Below are 12,629 nucleotides of genomic sequence, written 5' to 3' on the forward strand. Positions count from 1 at the left end.
TGTAATAACTACAATCATATTGCTGACATCACCATTACTGTAATAAAACGAACAACATAATAACACCCTGGTTAGATCAGTGCGTTATATGGGGAAGTACGTATGTACATGTGCGCATGTACAGGTATCTCACTGTATGTGTGCATGTCTTGTATATAAATGTTTATGTGTGCACATGTTTGAACGTGTAATTGTCACTGAGAATGCATGAAGGAGAGGGGCCGCCTCCCACCATCCAGTAAGCCTCGCCCCACACAGCCAGGCCGAGCCGCCATGACCAGAGAGGCACCGGCCCCATGGAGGCAGGCAGAAATAAGACCGGTCCCTCAAGAGCCAGCCCACAAAGGCCCCCCTGGCAAGGGGCCGCAGAGAGGCAACCTTGACCAGAAACAGTGCACCGGCAGGCCGGCGGACAGTCAACCCCCGAGACCAGTGAGAAACCACAACCCACAAGGGCAGACGGGCACCAGGGGCCTCATATCAGCAGGCCCAGAGACGCCCTCGCAACTGGAAAGGAGCCCGCCCATGGCCTGGAGCGCCAGTAACCCACGCCACCACACACCCCCAAGGAACAGACCCAGATCCCGAGCCACGTAGAATGCAAACCACGAGGGACCAACCCCAGGCACCCCACCATCCCACCCCATCCACTTCCCAAGGGAAGGGCGATACCAGCAAGGCAGACAAAGGAGCAGGCGAGGAGGAAGGCCAGCAAATGAGCAAGTGGGCGGACAAATGGACAAGCAACAAGACAACCCACCACGCCGGGCCAGCCGATACCCGCGGGGAAGCAAATCCCTGGAGTGCTGCGCCGCCAAGTCGCAGGGTGGCCAAGCACCAGAGCCGAGAAGGCGAGACCCCACGAGCCACTGGCGCCAGACCACACCCCGCCCTTAGAACCAACGGCGCACCACCCACGCACCGGAGCAACACCCCCACAAAAATGCCCCACAAGTCAGGCCACCTCGGGCGAGCCACCTGGCCGCGTCAGCCAGCGGACACGTCCACAGCCACAGCCCCGACCCTGCCCGGGAACAGGTGCCGCGGAATAGGCAGGAGGCACCCCGATCCACCCCGCTTCACCCATGAATAAAATGGGATTGTGTCTATTAATCTTTGAGAATAATTGATTGTGCTTTTGTTATTCATGCCTTTTTTTTTCATAATTTGACGACAAAAGCAGTGGCGAAGATGAATGGCATGGTTGCATTTGGCGTGCTGACTGCTCAGTGTGGCTCCAAAATGAGTTAAGAATGCAGTCTTTTTGCTGTGTGAGCAAAGGGTCAGTTTGTCACTTTTGGTTTTGTGCATGAGCACACACTTATACATACAGCATATTATATTATTCATGTAGCTTTTCCACAGGCCTAACTTGGCTAGCTCTTATTATCAAACACGATTTACTAATTTGCTTCCTCTATGGGTGTCAGCTTCATATTAGCTGTGCTCCTGTCTATCTGTCTGACCCTAGACTGACCTCATTTACTATTTTAACATGGCCCTACGCTAACGCATACACTGCCCTGTATGTCTATAAGCCACCACTGAGTCTGAAACTAATTATTAGTCTTACACAAGCAGATAATTAAGTTGTAGACTGCTGACATTTCCAGTGGCATTTTATTTTCTGGAAAACCCATCTACCTATACATATCACATTTTTGCATTTCCAATAAGAGGAAACATTATTGCTCACTGAAGAAATTGCCAATCTCCACATCTGTCGGTCTATATATCGTTTACATACTTAATAACACATCCTCTACATTGAAAGGAAAATAAATATAAAGGGTCATTAGTGTCTGAGCTGAGTATTCTGCACCTGTTTGCTGCATCAGGGTCTCACAAGAAGGACTCCTTTCTTCATCAAGTGTGTGCACGTGTGTGTTGAGGGTGTGCAGAGGTCAGTGCCTTAATTGAATAATTGAATGATAAGCTATCTTGCTAGACTACATAACCACATAAAGAACATTGAAAGAACCCCACTTGGAAAGCCAATCCAATTGTCAATGAAGCCTAAAGGTAAAAAATAAATAGCAACATGCTTTGCCAATGAGATACAAGCTCCTGTCATCATTCCCAGTCGTACAGATGATAAAAAGCGGGTTTGTATTTACTTTTCCAAGTCTACCTAAAGCTTTTCCAAATGTCAGGTCTAATTTTTGATGTGGATTGAGCCCTTTAAAGGACCCAGTAATATCAAGCACAAGCAATCAATTTCAGCCAATCTCTTGAGGCCTTAATGGACTTGGAAAGAATATTAAGAGGTTTTGTCTGCAGAGAAGCTTTCTGCCACAGCAGTCGTCCCTCAGCTAATTTGTGTTTGTGTGCCAAGGGAGGCCACACACCGGGACCGCTGTAACTGGCTCTCAGTTCTCCTCCCTAAGTAGCTGCAGCCAGGAACAACAAGCCGACTCACATTCACGCAAATATGTGTTATATGTGTTAGATTTCAACATGATGTGACATTGAGGATTTTCGCCCTTTGTGTTGGGGCTGTTAAAGTTGGTCCACTGACAAATATGACATTTTCCGTGATTATCTTGTGTGTGAGGTTACATTTGTGACACAGAGTGAGGGTGGCATTTTAGAATGCCAAGATGAATGTGGTGCGGCCATGAGAATGTGGGAACAGTGCCCAGTCCTTGGGTGGTGGTCCACTTGTAAATCCGCCTTTTGTTACCAGAGATTGCTAATAAGACTAAACACAGAGTGTCATCACGTCTTAGCCTTACCTCGCTGTTGAGCATAAGAAAACTCTGCACTGAAGATTCTAATTAAAATGCGCTAGTGAGGACCTTCTATGCCAGTTATTAGTTTTCTGGGGAGTGCTTGTCTTGTATTATGCACAATAAGAGGGTTGGCTTAAGACTCTGACTTAATAGTAGCCTGACATTTGTTTCTGTTTTTTTCCGTCTTCTTCTATTTCTCTTGTACTTGGCAGTATTCATTTTCTGTCTCATCTTCATTGCAAAGACAACACCACAGGCTACCTTGGAGACAAAGTCTTTTGTAGATGTTTTTTTCCAGCCATTACTGACTAAAAATATGCTACATTGCCTATTTTGCAGCTCACGTTTTCGTCTTTTCTCTGGTTACTTGCTACTCCTTTTATTTGTCCCTTTATTAATTTCATATTTTCACACCAGCAATTTCTTTTGCATTTCGTCACCACAGCTCTGCTCCTCTCCTGCACTCCCCATTCTTTTATCTTTCACACCTCTTTTTCCTGGGCATCTCCCATTTTGTTCTCTAATTTGCGTCTCAGTTTCCATCAGTCACCATCCGCCTGACAATTTCATCTCAAGGCAAACATAACAGCACGCCAATTTCACATCATCTCACCATTTTTAGGGTTTTCACTTACCCCAAGTTTCGAAGATCATATATACAGTAACCATTTGATTTAACTTGCCGAAACCCCGTCTCTCTGACTGGCTGCTTAGCCGGCTGCCAATTTAGAGTTTATATTCAGGGGAAAAAAAAAAGGCTGTTGCCAAAGAGGCAGATGGTCAGAGGCGGCGGTGAAAGATGCTCGGAAATTATCCCTTAACCTCTAAAGCCTACTCTGTCATTCCATCCATCCTTTCTTCTACTTTATCTCTGTGGGTTCATGAGTGATTGCAACACAGGGGCAAAGTGGAAGGGAGCGACAGGCAATGCATGAGCCACAGAATGGAGGCTATGTTTGTGAGGCAGCAGCACTGTGCCAATGCCTGTGTGCACCGGAGCTACTTCATAGCCTACCTGCATATTGAAATAGCCCTTGTGCAATATTGCCGCTGCTGTTTTTTTGTTGCCGCTCTAACCAATTTTCTGCCTCATTGTCATTCAGGCGCAATGTGTTTGTTTGTATTCAGTCATCTCGGTGGTGCTACTTCATGTCCATATGTCACCGAGTGTATTTTTTGCCACCTTTTGTGTTGTCTGCAGCCCCTTGGTGATTCACTCATCTGCATTTTTTTAACACAAGGCTTTCATGTCTCGGTGTACTGTAAGACCGCCCATGCGATTAAGACTTGAACAATAAAACCTTTCAAGATGTCTTACATTCACAGTATTGCTTTCTTTGCTGTGCCTCAGCCGGAAGAGGCTTTTAGTAAGGCACTACTTAGCAAAGTGTTTGCAATGATTAAAAAAGACAAACTCTTATAAGCCTTTTTCCTGGACCTTTTGTGTACTGACAAATTGTCTTATCAAGCAGCACTGTTTTGTGGTTTTCAATCACATTTGTACAACATTTGTAATATTCTTCAATATCCTTATTACAATTATTGAAAATACGCATTTGAGGTTTGCGGTTTCTTTTTTTGTTGTGGTCTATTGTCATATTTGAACTGTGGGTAGGGTTGCCAACCGTCCCTTGCAAATTATGTGTCCCGTATTGAGCTGACAAGGGGAACCTTGTCCCTGTTACCATGAGAATTAAAACATAGTCTGTAAAAATTTGGCGTCAGTTGACGACAGCTTGTCACATGCTAAGCCAGTCAATACCAGCATGTCTGATCACTCACCTTTCAATCTCTCTGCAGTTCGACTTTTCTGGCAACAAGCAGGCACTCACTCTCTCTCCCTTGCTTAATCTCTGCATGTTTCTGCGGCAAGTCAAGGTGTGCATGCGCTGGTACCTGGCGAGCTGGGTTTTGGGGACTGGGCCCCTGGCTGGAACTGGCGGGATGCGTGTCTGGAGGGCGGTGAGACGTGTTCAGTGGTCAAAATGCATGCCTGTTGGTCACTGTCCGGAAGGGGAAGGGCACTGATGTAATAATACATTTATTTTCTAATATTTTTGTGATCGACCGGCAAAGTCCCAAAGATCCACCAGTGGCTTGCGATCGACGGGTTGGTAACCCCTGTTCTAGCAGGATCATTAACAGACAATAAGTTGCCATCTGTGGAACGTGGCTCATTGCAGAAATAAAATAAGCAAAAACCCAGCAAAAGTGGAACAATTTAGTAAAAAGAGCATTATATAGCTACAACAAGCTAAAATGTTGATACTAATAACTAATAAAAACACAAAGAATTGTCTTTTTCATTGTACTTTTCTTAAAATTCATGTCAAAATCTCGTGTTGTTCTTTTGAGCTGGGCGTCTTGAGACACCCCGACCGTTTAGCTATTTTTATGTTTGAAAATACTTAATTTAGGTTAAAAAAAAAGTAAAAATTGCTTAAAAATGCATATTTCTTTACTAATAGGCTGTATTCAACCACAAAACAGAAGTAATACATTTTTTAAAAAAACGAGAGTGAAGCAGCGAAATTTGAAGCGCTGGAATGAAATCATGATAGAAATATTGGGCCTCATTCACGAAAATCTTCTTAAAAGTCTTCTTAAGAAGTGTACTTAAGAAGGCGTGGGTTGGAAACTGCGCCGCATTCACGACACGTTCTTAAGTAGGGATAATCGTTCGCACCGGTGTTCTTAGGTTGATGAATGCCAACTGCGATGCCCGTGCATGTGAGCCCTAATTTGCATAGGTCACCGCCTATTATTTCCCATACAAGGTAAAAAATGTGCCGTGCGCAACAGGCAGCTGGAGGCGGAGATGGCAACGCGCAAGGGCAAGACTGAGGAGCAGCTGGACAACAAACGAAAGAAAAACTTCAATTCTCCTGGAATAGAGGTGCTTTTACAAGGAGTGAGCGAACACAAGACCACCTTATTTTCACGTGTATCCACCGGTCATCAGGCCATCCAAAAAGAGTCGGCATGGAGCACCATTGCAGGAAACATAAATGCCGTTTCCACGGAGAAACGTACCACCGCAGAGTTTAAAAATAAGTTTTGACTTAAAATAGACTTTAAAAAAAAAAGATTGGACTGCACCGGAGGGATCTGGAGGAAACGGCAGGTGGGCCATCAATCAAAAACCAAACCATTTCGGAAATTCTACAAAATATTTTCACAATCATGATGGAAAAATAAAGTCAAAATACATAGTTTGTGTGTGACAATGTATTTTTTCTGTGGTTACATTTGATTAGACGCTGCCTAATTGCTACAGCAGCCCCGTGCTCTGGCTTAAGACGTGGCTGGGGGCGCATGTCGTTATCTGGGGGTGCTACGTGCGCAATAGGCACACCACGTTTCATTGCGATGTTATTCTGATGATCCTGCACACCTGCAAGAACAGAGAGGGAAGCCTGAAGCCTGAAGCAGGACATCAAATATTTGTGGCTTTCAGCAAATAAATCTAATGGTCCCTTTACATTCTCTCTCTGCGCAGCGCACGTCCAGCCAGCCTTTTTTTTTTTGGATGAATTGAGATTTGAATATATATTTATCGATGGAGTATATTTTAGTTGTTTTGATGATAAATAATTGTTGGGATATTTTATTTGCACTACATTTTTTGGGATCAGGTTGCAAAATCCATCATAAGGGCGATTGCGCATAAGAGTCCTCCTGAGTGTTCGTAGAATTTGTTCTTAGATCTAAGAACTGTGAGTTAAGAACACGTTTCATGAATGCCAAAAATCTTCGTAAGAAGGCTTTAAGAACAGATTTGTGCGTAAGAACGTTTCGTGAATGAGGCCCATTGTCTCTTCTGTGTTAGAATGATTGGCTTGCAATAAATTAATAGCTCACATTATCTCTGTATCTTTACTCACATGTAGCAGAGTTGGCCCAGTGAAAAACAATGAAAACCAGGACATTTTCATCACTTGAGAAAAAAAAAAAAGAACGGCAAGGACAGGACGTGAAAACAAGGCATGTTGGGTAAAACAGGGCGTTCGGTCACCCTGCCCAACTATGCCACAATGTGCTTAGGCTGAACTTGAAATACATCTACCACAAACTGAACGGTTGCCAGGCAACAAAAGGCTATTGTTCTACATAGGGTTGAAATTAGTGTCCTTGCGTAACTGACAGTATTACGTGGATCGGTTGAAGATGTGATGAATTCTTAAGAAAGAACACATCTAATTCTGTATGTGTTGGGTTTCGTGATCACACCAGTTTTCTGGAAACCTGAACCAACTAATAAAAAAATCTTGTCTGAAATAAAAATATGAATGTGCCCGTAGTGGCTGACAATAAGACACTTTATCACCCTTGAAGCTATCATGGTGGATTACAAGAACTTGAAAGTACACATTACAGACTGTATATGCTGTACTTTTTTTTTTTTTAAGTACTGCAGTGTCTGTACAGTGCTTCGGCTCTCATGTCAAAGCTTGTTTGTTTTTTACTGCAGGGCTCGGACTAACTTTTTTTTTACTAGGAACACAGTGGCCCCTATCTTACAATTTTACGAGCGCAAGTAGAAAATTTAGGGGCGCACACTGAAATGTGCTTGCAAAGTAAATATTCACATTTCCTCTCATTTTCACTGCATTACTGTTAAATACTTCAACAATAAATGGCAACGGTCTTCTCTAACCACCCTGTTTCTGTCCCTAGCTTCTAGAAGGCCTCGTTGTTGGCGTCATATACATTAGAACTGCAATACCGCCCTCTTTTCACACACATCGACCCACCTTCTTCTTCTTTGGGAATTAGTGTGGGTTGGCAAACTAGCTCATTTGCGCATTACTGTCAACTACTGGACTGAAGTGTGGAAGCATAAGTTTGTCAGCAACAAAAAAATATTCAATAATAATAAAATAAAATTGTCCAAATAACTGGTAGGGTTGCCAACTTCTGCAAAAATAAATAAGGCAGGGCCAAGCAACCCAACTGTTTTTCTTTTAATTTTCTTTTGCCTTTAATTGTGTGAAAAACATGTTGAACTATTTGACACATACCAGAATGTATTTATCTGTTTTAGAGTGATACTAATACATGTGTCACCTTGTTGAATTCTTTTGTGTTGTTATCTTTATTTCCTGTTTTATGCTTTTATAAACATTTTATACTTTTTTTATATATATTATTTTGCAGGCGCTTGCTGTTTTGTGCTGTTTTCAGTCATCTTTATCTCTTTCTGAGGAAGCTGCCAGTCACAGCTGGCCCTCATTTGTAATTACAGGTAGTTGGCTTCTTCATGAGCGTGTGTGGTCGGTTGTTTGCTGGCTCATTGTCGTTTGGTTGTTGGACTCTTGGGGTTGTATGCATTCTGTTGCTTCGCGTCTTACTACGTCTGTGCATTTTTTTTTGCACTGTTGCTTTTTGTTAGTGTTTTTCCTGTTTGCACCTGGTTGTGTAGCAATTTTTTTAACCTGTATTAGGCTCCTGTCTTTGCGTCCTGGGGTCAAGACCATGCGTACACGTGAAAAAAACAATTAAGAGAATAAAATAACAATTTAAATATTTTTCTTTTCGAAATCTATCTTGTCTATAGTATAAACTGAGTGTCCAGGTTATGATAGAGCAGGTGTATCCAACTTCCAGCATTATTAAAGCTACTTTGACAAAAAGAAAGGCAAGGTGAGCTATTTGTGTTTTATGTAATTGGCAACATTTAAATTGTACTTTATTTACAAAGCACATGTCCACTCAAACCGTGTGCTCATTGTCTTTACAGTATTTTATGGTCATTTGTCATTAAATATAGGCATCATGTCTGAACTGAACAGTTATAAAAATATTAAGAGTAGAATACTATTAGAATACTAAGCAAATATTATTTGGTGAGCTACTCAAAATCAGCTTCCAAGCTACTGCTAGCTTACGAGCTAATGATGTGTCGGTCGCAAACAAATTGTCTCGAAGAGCCGGCTCTTTGAAATGAACGACAGGAGCCGGTGCGCGTCATTGCGTTTCTGTCCTCGTCTTTTTTTCCTGTAAAGGCGAATGTCATTGGTCAAGATGTGTGGCGGTGTCTCTGTGTCCACACTGAGCAGGGGCAGGGGCGGGGTTAAACACGTTGTGGCTCTTTTAGAGCCGATTCGTTCGTGAGAAATTTGCATGAAGTGAACTATTTTGATCTAATTTGTCTATTGAGGTGGGTCTTGTATTGTATTTTATAATATAACATCATATTATCATATATTTTTGTAGCTGATCTTTGAGGTTTAAATAAACCACTTGGGAGAAAAAGAACTCACTCCTTTTAGTTAGCTGAGCCAAAAGAACTGGCTCTCTAAAAGGAGCCGAAATGTCCATCACTATTACGAGCTACCTGTTGGAGACCTCTGAGATAGTGTCACTATCTTAAAGCTGGACACACTACAAGTTTATGTTAAACAACGTGGACACACAACTTGTGTTTTGAAGACAAGGCATAATTATTATAATGACAACAAGAGGGCAAGGTTGTTAAGTGACACTTAAAAATAAGTTAGCCCGTGTCCCATGAACGTGACAGCCATCGTAGCTTCCACGTGGGAAACAAAAATAAGCTCTAAACAAACCACGTTGGTTGTTTTAAAGACAAACTGTGACTGGTTAAAAACAAAAAAGAAGTCACATTTGGACTCCAAAGACCAGAGGCTAGGCGGATAACTCTAGCTAGCTAGCTGCCTCCAGAGAGATGAAGATGGCAGAAAAGTCTAACTACAATGAGCTTTGATCAATGAGCATTGATAGGCTTAGACTGTGACAAGCTGTCGTCAATTGACTCCGCATTTTACACTATTTTTCATTCTCACTCTAGTAAGGGACAAAGTCCCTTGACAACTCAACACATACCTTTTTATCTGGTCGCGCATGCGCGAGTAGATTTACTACTATTTACAAATTTACTCGCAATGTCTCATATTTTAGTTGCAAAATGCGACCACTTAGTCGCAGTCTGGAGCCCTGTGATGGTAACGGCCAGTATAATGACGATGAAATGCTCATTATAACCCCACTGAGTGAAAATTAGTTTCTCTCTCACAATTGTGCACTGGGCTCTCATTCACAGGACAGTCTTCCATATCTGCTGTCATGATAATTGATCCACTTTCTGCAAGTGGAGAGGACATTCAATGCTCTGTAGGCTTTTTTTCAGGCTGGCAGTTTTTGTGTAGTACGTTTGCCTAGCTCATTTCGTTGCAGTTGTGTCCAAAAAATGAATTATTTTGTGACATATTGTAGTGTTCAGATCTGCCCTCTTAGGCAAAGTCCACTGAGATTATTTTGTTCTAAAAGGAGACGATACAATCAATTGCAATGCCAGCGCTGGAGAGAACGGTCAGCCCACCAGCCAAGGTCTAGCGAGGTCCAAGCGGTCTCTAAAGTGAAAGTGAATCCCTCTTTCTCATAAGCCTACTGCGGAGGCGGTCCCAATGATCACCAAACTTCCCGTTAGCTGTTTGTTGGTGTATTGGTCTGATCTGGTTTCAACCAATCCTTGGCTAGGAGGCTGGACATCTCAGCCAGGAGACAGAAGGCTGACTCATAATCAAACTATGTGTGTCCATCCATCCATCCATTTTCTTTCACTTTCTGAATCCGGGTCATGGGGCCAACAGTCTCAATAGTGTGTGTATGTGTGTGTGTGTGTGTGTGTGTATGTGTGTGTGTGTGTGTGTGTGTGTAATTAATTAAAAAGAGCAAGACTCCTTTCCTGGTGCTTGCGTGGGTTTTCTCCGGGTACTCCGGTTTCCTCCCACATTCCAAAAACGTGCATGTTAGGTTAATTGGTGACTCTAAATTGCAGTAATAGGAATTGTTGTAATAGGAAACATGGAAAGATTGTGTTGGTATGTGAAAGATCATGCAGCAGCTCTGCATGTCATGACCTTTGACTGAATCCAAAACGATTGCTGTCAGTTGTGTAATTCCATGCTGCTTATATAGTTTGTCTTGTTCTTTTCTATGGGAAGTTTAAGTGTGCATGAGGCACTAAGCTCATAAGAATAGAGTCAACAGTTGTCTTGCCTGGCGCTTTTCTATTTTAGCCTGAAATGTGTGTGAGAAACTCGAATCAATAACAGTTGGCAGAAAATACACTGTTCAGTTGCCTCCCATTTTCTTTCATCAAAGAATATTGTAAAATAACCATCTCCTGTCAAAATTGGGAATTAATGAGTGTCTTTATTGTAATTAACATAATCTTCTGTATAATATAATGCAACATTAAACAAGAGTTAATTCTGAGCTGGATGTAAAGCTTGTGCACACTACCTCGATATTCCTGATGAGTGCAATCTTTTCAGCAGCACTGGCATTTCCTCTTCACCATGTTTTTTTTTTTTAGTTTTAGATGGAAAAAAATCTCCTACCTTATTGCTGGCTGCCTGTTTTTCACCGGAAACGCCCATGACTTTTTGTCTGTGATCTTTCACCTGACATTTTCACAGCTCTGTACTTGAGTCAAAAATAGCATCTCAATCTTACCTTCAAAACTGCTTTTGAGGGCTGTGGTGAATTGCCTTCCCATGAAGCAGAAATGTAAAGTGAATGTAAAGCAATGTGATGTTGTAACTACATCACACATGCACAGAGGCATTATTTCAATAAGCAAACATTTATTTGCTGATTTTTCGTCTTACTTTCACTATAAAACAATCACAAATTGCTATTTGACTACTTGACTTTGAACATCAAATCAAATCAATCATTCGTAATATTTTTGCCTATGCTCTGTCACCATTAGACCTAGCGCAGTCCTGCTCTTAAATATTTTATGGTGTAATTAAGCATTCATAAATCCAATTTTTTTTACATCTCTATTCTGTCCACTCATACTCATATGTAGTACAGTGGAACCTTGGTTAATTTGTTCCAGAAGATCCTACTCCTAATCCTATTTTTCCGATAAAACACAATGTAAATCCTTGATTTCAAAAGTGTTGCAACTTTCTGTGGCTCCACTGTGGGTTCTTTTGCAGCCATGATCTAAAAGAAAAGCAGAGACTTGCGGCATAGTTAGCAAATCACTACAGAGTCAAAAGCTGATGATGTAATCGACGGGCGACAGAGATGCGGGACAATGACTTCCGGTTCTGGGTTTCCATGCTAACACACTAATAATAATACGTTACGGACACAGTTGGACTCACACGGTGCATTAATAACACGCTAAGACACACGCTATGTTGCACCATAACTGGGAAACCGCTAACTGGGAAATGTACGCGAGCCGAGGCCAAATTTTTGCTTACATTTTTTACCTAAACCTAAAAATATGCTAATTGGTGTGTACGCTAACCGAGTTCCACTATGTTTAAGAGTCTTTTTGATGAAGGCTAATTATTTGAACCTACTTTTGTTTACAACATCAGTTTGGGTTAAATCTCTCCAATCTATTTGCCTGGTAAAATTAATCACTCGAGTTATTGCCCAAAGGAAGGACATTACCCATGTGCTTTGATTATGTTTTTTTTTGTTCAGTGTATACCATACCAGTATTTAAGAAAGTATTTTTATCTTTGCTCGCCGATTTACATCGCCAGTGCACATACAAATTATCAAAGTGGTATACATCGTAAATTCCGGTAGATAAGCAGCACCGGTGTAGCCGCAGGCGTACACGTCAGAAAATGGGATATTTAGTGCACCGAAAGAAATTACACAGAAAGATTTTTTAAAACTGTTCATAAAATAAATGCTTTCTTTCCAAACAGTGCGCGCCAGACAGTGGTGCAACACTGCTAATTAACAGTGCAGAAAAGCACACAGCTAGTTAAAAACAGCGCTGAATAGTGCATGTAACATACAGTAGATAATAGCCTATCCTCTTCCGTGTCAGAACTGAACAATGTCCTGATTCCTTCGTCACAAACGTCCCTCTGTTTCGGTGAGCTGTGTCCT

The 12,629-nt window shown here is 41.9% G+C and overlaps 1 protein-coding gene across 11 annotated transcripts in view; it reads left to right on the forward strand.

Moving 5' to 3' along the window:
- LOC129178071 (protocadherin-9) overlaps positions 1 to 12,629 on the forward strand; it is a 237,926-nt gene that overhangs the window by 26,931 nt on the left and 198,366 nt on the right. The window lies entirely within an intron of this gene.

The sequence above is a fragment of the Dunckerocampus dactyliophorus genome, chromosome 3, assembly GCF_027744805.1.
Source record: "Dunckerocampus dactyliophorus isolate RoL2022-P2 chromosome 3, RoL_Ddac_1.1, whole genome shotgun sequence".
NCBI lineage: Eukaryota > Metazoa > Chordata > Actinopteri > Syngnathiformes > Syngnathidae > Dunckerocampus > Dunckerocampus dactyliophorus.